Raw genomic sequence first — 8,057 nt, 5'->3', positions numbered from 1 at the left:
CGCTCGCGCGGGGCCCCCTCCCCCCAGGACATTACGCAAAGCAGCCTCCCCTCATCTGCATAGATCCGCGGCCAGGGTATTCCCCGCATTTCCCAATGCCGGACCCCCTTCCCGAGGTCTCCCCCATCCCCGCCCCCTCCGACCCTCACCCTCGGAAACCGGGAAGCGGCCGGGGGCGCGCGCCGGGAGAGGCGATGGAGTCCGGCAGAGGCGATTTTGATATAAAGTGAAAACAAGCTCCTATTGCTACAGGAGGCAGGAAAAATACAGCCCCGAGACCACTTACCGAGCCGAGGAACCTAGATTCCCGCCGCTCTGCTCTCCCAAAAGCTCGGTCCGCCCTCCACGCACCCCCAGGCTGCACCCAGCACCCCAAAGTCGAGACGTGTAGGAATATTGTCAACCAGCCAGGAGACCCTCCAAGTTGCTCTGGGCTCCTGGGAGCTTCAATGTCCAAGACACAACTTGGCCAAGACTTGTGCCACAGTCACCGAAGATGTTTTGATGGAGACCCTCCTCCAGTAGCGAGAGACAGCGCTCGGCGGCACCCAGCTCGCCTCCTCTCCACCCTCTCACCTCCAGCCCGCCTCCCGCCAGCCGCCCGCCTCCGGGCCGCAAGCCCCTCGGGCGGCTGTCAGCTCCCTGCCGCCTCCGGGTGACAGGGGTGGGAGGAGTGCGCGAAGAGGCGGCCCGAGCCCGAGAGGGCGAGGGGGATCCTCGCACCAGCGGCGGCCGCTCACCTGGAAAGTCACCGCTGAGAAGAAAGAGGAGGAGTAGCAGGAGGACGGAGAGAAGGAGGAAGAGGAGGAAGAAGAGGGGGGGCAGGGAACCCCCCTGGTGCCCTTGTTCTTGCTGCCGCGGCGGCCGCTCCTCGCCAAGGCTGAGCGTGTCTGGTGGGGGGTGTCTGGTAGCATTTCCTTAAGGACAGAGGGAGGGCGGGCGCGGAGGGAGGGAAGAGATCCCGAACGCCTGCCCAGGCTCCTCTTTCCTTTATTTATTTTTCTGACACTGTACGAAGATGGGCCCGGGGCAGGGGCCGCCGGGATCAGGAGGGAGCCGCGAGGCCGGGGCCGCAGCACTGTGCGTGCGGGAGCCGCAGCGGCCGCCTCCCCTCCCGGTCTGTGGACGCACCGGGTTATTCCTGGCAGCGCCTCCCCGAACAGAAGTTACTAGGAGGAGTGCGCGGCGAGGGCGGGCGAGCGAAGAGGCGGAGGGAGGGAACGAGGGAGGGAGGAAGAGGGAGAGACTCAGCCAGCGACGTCATCGGATCCCCCAGCGCGTCCCAGGGAGGGAAGCTGAACCAGAAAAACCAGTCTGGAGCCTGTGAACGAGAAAGCGATGTGCGGCGCGAGGGGCAACGGGGGAGGGAGGCGGCCGGGAGGACCGGGCCGGGCCCCGCTGCGGCCGCTCCAGGCGGGAAGATCGGGGCCGCGCTCCCGCTTGCTGGGATCGGGGAACTCCCCGGAGAGCCGGTCTCTACTTGTCATGCAAAAAAAAAAAAGAAGAAGAAGAAGAAGAAATAGAAGAAAAAGGAAAGGAAAAATAAAGAACCAAAAAGAAGAATTTGGACGTCTCTAGGAGCCTGAGAATTTCCTTTAGGAATATGGAAACCTCCTTCCCCATCCCCCATCTTCCTCATTTCCAATATAATCGTTTCCTGTCTTGATGACAAATCGAATTATATAATTAGTACTGTCATTATTATTTTGTCCATGTACCTCTGATTCCTTTCCTCTCCCTCGCCCCCGTCTCTACTCACGGTTATGTTATCGGTCAAGATAAACAAAATCAGACCGTAGCTCCGGGCTGCGTGTCTGGAGCTTTGCAAAGTGTTTGACTAGCACTTTCCGTGCCTCTGCAGAAGCACGAACTTTTCACGCGCTCGAAATGCCCCAATTGCCTTCCCTGGGGACACTCACCGGGGCGCCCTGGGCGCACCCAGCTCGGAGACCGCGGCTCGCCCTCGCCGGAGTATTCAAATCGGTTTGGGCAGCGGCTCCAGAAGCAGCTGCCGGGTTCCTGGTGGGCCGTTCCGGGACCCGGGGCCAGCCGCCGTCTCCAGCCTGCGCGCTCCTCTCTGCAGGGACGCGAGTGAAATCACACCCAGCGCGGAGAGAACGGAGCCGTGGGGCAGGGGAATCCCAGGCGAGTGGGGGCCGGAGCTCTGGGCTTCCTCTCTGGCCCGGCGACACCCGGGGGACACCGGGGCTCCCTCGAGCCGTCACCATGCATGTGTGGACTCTTGTGAACCCTCGGGGGAGGTTCCCAGGAGGCCACGGCGGCCCGGGAGCGGCGAGAGAGGCAGCCGGGCAGGGCTGGCGCCCAGAATGCCTCCTCCGGGTGGTCTTCCCTCCCGGCGGGGACCGCGCGCCACCCCTAACGGGGGTCGGAGCAGCCCAGCCGAGGCGAGCGGAACCGAGTGCCCCGGGCGCCGGGGGCCCAGGCGGCCCTCCCCACCCCCGGCCGCGCCGCCGCCCTGCCCGGGGCGGAGTAAACAAGAGACGCAAGATTTGACCTGGAGCGACCCGGATTTCTGGCCGGGGTTCCCCCTGAGCAGGTGACTCCGTGGGAGGGGTGGAAATGAGTCTCTGGAATTCCGGGCCAAAGACTTTAACTGTGGTTCTGGTTTTAAGGCAGGTATTTCACCAACTGCGGAATGTTTCGCGTCTCAAGTTTCAGATTTCGCGGAAAGGGTCCAAAATGTCAAGACATATTAAATATTCCCTTTCCTATTCATTAAAAGCGAATACCTTAAAAGGGAAGGCAGCCCTTTTAATGACTGCGGATAGCACTGCTGGTTTCGGTTTTGTTTTGTTTTGTTTTTCATTTTGACCTATAATCGGTATGTTAGAGGTCCCATTCAAAGGTGACATTGCCTTGCAGGACGACTCTATAACATAAAGTGGTGATCCATATTTTAAAGGATTTTTTTTTTTTAAAGAAGAAAAATCTGGACGATTTGTAATAAGTTTCACTGTGACCTTTTAGGTTGATCTCATTTAAATTCAGGGCCTACTTCCATTTAATCGGCTTCTCTTTTCATTGTATACGTTAATATTCAGCTCTTCTTGACTTAACTTGAAGCGCTTAATAAAACTCCCCCAATCATCATCTTCTCTTAAATGTATTCCATTGCATTTTTAAACATCCACTTAAAGCGCAAAACGTGATTTTCAAAGTTTATTTTCACTTCCAACCCCACCTGCTACATACTTTGAGTCCATTTTATTTAATTGCTTAATAGAGAAGATTAAGTAGTTTCTTTAAGAATCCAATTTTCCCTTCAGCACACACAACAGCAGCTGCCCAAGCTCCCAGAGCGGAGCAAACAAAGTAGCAGACAGCGTTTTACTTCACTAGAATGTATGTTAGTTGAAATCTTAAATGCCTCTTTAAAAGACTGGATGAAATAGTATAATGTGAATATTAGGATATCGGGTAATTGGACAATTAAAATAAATTTTTTAAATGCAAATATACATCAGTTTTGATGACCTGATCCCACCACCAAAGAGGACCCCTAACGTCAATCCTTAATCTGAATCTGAATCTTTGTGGGCCCAGGAATCTGCATTTTTAACAGATGAGGCAGCTGATTCTTAAGCATTCTAAAGCTCAGGACATACTGCCACAGAATATGGAGGCTGATATACCCCGGCAGGTACCAGGAGACATGGTACATAAAGCTTCTAGAACCAGGCACAGTTGTGTTGCCAGTAGGACTCCTTCAGTTGCAAGTTTAAATCCTCAGGTCAAACCTGGTGAAGACTAAAAGGGACTTCAATTGACTCAAACGACTAGAAGTCAAGTACTAAAGTTTAACTCAGGGAGATCCTGGGGCTCAAACGATGTTATCCTGGTTCAGTCTTTCTCCCTCCGTCAGCTCTTCTTATCTCTCTGCTTCACTTTGTTCTTCAGGCAACCATTCTGCAGGGTTGTGGCAACAGTCCTAGATTATTGTTTTACTAGTTTAGCAACCATAATGGGAAAAGACCCTCTTAGATAGCTCAGGCAGCCTTAGGCATGTCCTTGCACCCAAAACAAGTACTGGTCTTGGGCGGTAGGTGATCTGATTGGTCAGACCCACAACCTGCAGTAGAAAAGAGCACTTTCTGAAAAGAAGCTGTACAGGAGGAGGAAGAAGGAGTCCGCTATGTCCCTCACATTTTTGGCCTTCATATTTCAATTTTGAAACTAGGAAGTTGATCAAGATGATGTGCCTGATTCCTTATGGCTGTAAATTCTTTATAAATCTCTTTAATAAATCCCTTTGCAAAACTGTGCTTAATGAACTAACTGGCATGCCATTCTAACAGATAAATTTACAGTACTATAAATAAAATATTAAAGGGGTTACCTGCCATGGGTTTCTTATGAATAACTGGAATAGAGCCTTCGGTCTTAGTAAAGACGGATGATTGAGAACTGCCCTTCTGATGGAGCTCCCACTTCCTACTCATCTGCTTTAACTGATATACAGAGAAGTTAAGAAGTGTCATGATTTTTTGTGGTGCGAAGACTACTTAGGCCTCTAAAAATTAGTCAAAAAAATTTTTTTTGAGGGAAAAGCTGCCTGTTTGTTAACTGCTAATAGGATACAAGCCAAACACTCTAATATAGATAGGCTATTTATCTTATTATAACCACCTTTGGCTGAGAGTGGAGGGAGTGGGTGCTTATTAAGGACCAATCAGCCAGAATCATACTTACTGAGAATCAACGTTGCTCTGTGTAGGATTGCAGGATGAAGCGCCGTCATCCTCCTAGCTTTCACAGGGTGGGCAGAGCTCTTGGACATCCAACCAACCACATATACCTAGAGCTTCTCTAGGTATATTCCAAAGACCACCTGCAGCAGTATCTCTTAAAATGCTTATTTAAAAGTCTGGGCTGCCCCTTAAACTGGTCAAATCAGAATCCTCAGAATTAAGGCCTGGGAAACTCTATAGTGAATAAGATCTCCCTGTGACTCCTATTTTAATTAAAGCTTGAGAATCATTGCCTTCCACTTTGCCCCTGAGATTGAACTGGGGTTGGCTGGCTGGCTGCCTGAGAATCTCTACTCCCCTCTTTATCACATTCCTGAGATTCCACCTGATCCCTTATGGCAAGTTAGCCCTTTTTATTCTTCAAAGATATTCTTGTGACTATCACTTTAACCAGATTTCATTTGTGCAAAAATATGTTAGGAAAGAAAAAGCCCCAGCGAATGAACCAGCCCCAGGGATGGGCAGAGTGGAGAGGGGATGAAGGCACTCTAGAGCACAGATTTAGGAACACACAGGGCAGAGAAGGGTGAGGGAGAGGTAAGTCGGTGGCGATGAACAGGATGCAAACAAACTTTGATGGCTTTCTTGGTTGGCTTAGGACCCCATGTTCACAGTTTGGAAGAAAAGATACTGAACATTTCAGCAGTCCAGGCTGATAGTGAAACTAGCTTCTTACATTCTAGAGAGCACTCAAGGGATGCCCTCTTTACGTCTATCCTAAGGAAGATGAGTTCAATGGTCTCTCATGGAAAACAGATCAGACCAGGAAATAGTCAAAGTAGGAATAAGACTCTGTTCAGGATTACTGAAGCTGGAACTGCTCCCTTAGATATAGGGGAACATCAACTTACCATACATCATTAACAATTTAAGAGCGTCACATTAGCCCTCCCTCATCCTGTTCTTTTCCATCACACTCCCCTCACTCCAAAATAGTAGAACTTCTTCCACTTAAGAGTCGCTGCTCTGGGTTAAGGCTTTGATCTATAGAAATCTTCCATTACAAGCCAAATACGAGTGGCAAGCTCTTATTATCCTAAGCTCTTAATACATCGTTAACATCTTATGAGAGATTAATTTATTAGATTGCCTTTCAAAGTGACAGCTAGCTTAGGACTCAAACTGATTTATTTTGACAAAGCTTAGGATGGGGATGGCATGGGGAGGTTTGGAGAGGGTGAGACAGATAGGTCCACAGCTTGGGTAGGACTGTTATGGGGTACACTAGAGGTCTAGGTATAGGACACAGACTGAAGGAAAAAGGATGTGGAAATACGAAGTGGGAGAGAGAAAAAGCAGAAGCAAGGTTTTTGGTACCCAGTGAGGCTGCCTCTGCTTAGGTCCCATGGAGAGGACATATCACGAAAGCAGCTTCTTAGCCAGGATGAGGTAGGTAGCTCAGAGTACAGGTCCCAGCTCTGACCTTGGACTAGCAGGAGGTTTGCCTCCTCTCCCTGGGCCTCTACTTCCTCATCCAAAATACAATGGGGTTTCTTTACAGCCATAGATTCTGAAATGTGAACTCTTAACAATCCAGCAGGGACAGAAAAAAAGGGGGATAAGAAGAGAGGAGATCAGAAGGAAGAAAACTAGGAAGAGAGCTTATCAAAGACCTTCACTTTCAAGCTCTTGTAGTGGTTTCTTAGGGCAAAACATCAATTTCCCATTTTAAAGACATTGATTATACATGAGGGTGGATAAATAATGGGTAAGGATGAAGGGATAGAGATTTTAAGTAAGTCAATGCCATATAAATTTGATATGCTATATGCTCAGAAACGAGAATTGTTTTTCATTATCAACCTTAAAACATCTTGGACAAATGTATTTTTATTTAATTTAGCCAATGAAGTCTTTTATTGCTACCTTAGTCCTTAAATTTTTAGGATTTCTGAAAAGAGTGACTTGACCCACTCCCAATCTATCTGTTAGTCAGATCTCTGATAGATTTGACCCTGTTTTGAACCTTGAGTAAAGAGAAGGAAAAAAAAAAATCAGTCGAATAGTTGTCACAAAGCTTGTGCCATGCGTAAGGCCCATAGCTAGATATTTTATGTAAAATAAGGTAGCAAGTAAAAAGCATTACATAAAGAGAAGATATGCTGGTAGAGGATATTATTTCAGACCCAAAGGAGAGTGCTCTCAGCAGGGAAAAAGATACTGAAGTTGCACAGATGGGCAGAGGGCAGGTTTATCCACTGTTACTGGGATCACAACACAGGGATGGTCCCATGTAACCATCGACGTACATGGTGAACCCAAACAGCAGATGTGTGTCACAGCAATACATTTGTATAAGAGAAGGAAGAAATCCATATTTGTTTAGAAAGATTTGCAAAAGAAAATTTAAATCATTTTTTAAATATTTTGTACTCGAGAGGGTTAAGATTTAATTATTTGAAGATTTTCATTAAAAAAAAACACTTATTCAGTATGTCATTTCCTACTGACATTTTTGCATATATAAACATATTAAATACTTCTGTTCTAGTAAACTGATATACTCCTTGTCCCCTCATGCCCTCGTTTTATCTATCTTTGTTTTTAAATCATTTCTCTCGACTGTGGAATCCTTAGCTAACAGAGACTGTGTCAACTATGTATTATGGCGAATAAATAGTCTGAGTTTTAAAGTTAGTATTTTACTCCTGCCTTCTTATCTTTTCCTGGGCACTGTATACAAGCCGTGGCACGGCCACTGAAAAGTATGAGACTCTCTTAGCTCAATAAAGTCTTACATAATAAAATCAGTAGGGTCATAGTTAAAACATCCACGTTAAAAAAAACAGCTAGTATTTTTTTTTTATTTAGGTACACAAAAAAAATCATAAGTATACAACTAGCTTAATTTTTGCAAACCTGTGTGTGTTTGTGTAACCATTACTTTTATCAAGATGGAGAATATTTTTAATACTACAGAATGCTCTTCCGTGCTCCTTCCCAGTTAATGTGCCTCTGAGGCAGTCAGGATTCTAATTTCTTCGTCCACAGATTAGTTACTGAACTAAGACATCTCTCTCTCTCTCTCTCTCTCTCTCTCTCTCTCCATCCATCCCCCAAATAATGTATCGAGTACTCTAAATACTGTATTGTAGGGCACTGTTCAGTAGCTAAAGACACAGAGGTAAATAAAGCAGATGAGGCCTCTGGGTTCTATGAGACTCCATTGGGGAACTGATAACAATCAAATTAATAAATAAGACCATTTCGAATCGTAAAAGGTTACATGAAGAAGAAAATGATAATTGATAGACAGTAAATAGGTAGGGGAGAGTAATAGTGAATGGG

The 8,057-nt window shown here is 47.3% G+C and overlaps 1 protein-coding gene across 1 annotated transcript in view; it reads right to left on the bottom strand.

Annotated features, from left to right (window-relative positions):
* HIVEP2 (human immunodeficiency virus type I enhancer binding protein 2) overlaps positions 1–1,167 on the bottom strand; it is a 192,360-nt gene extending 191,193 nt beyond the window's left edge. Inside the window, 1 exon segment of the mRNA XM_025049270.1 lies at positions 287–1,167. The gene's annotated coding sequence lies outside the window, so the exon portion shown is untranslated.
* Between the last annotated feature and the right edge of the window lie 6,890 nt (positions 1,168–8,057).

Source organism: Pteropus alecto, unplaced genomic scaffold (genome assembly GCF_000325575.1).
Source record: "Pteropus alecto unplaced genomic scaffold, ASM32557v1 scaffold185, whole genome shotgun sequence".
Lineage (NCBI taxonomy): Eukaryota > Metazoa > Chordata > Mammalia > Chiroptera > Pteropodidae > Pteropus > Pteropus alecto.
This window is presented reverse-complemented; position numbering and strand designations above follow the sequence as displayed.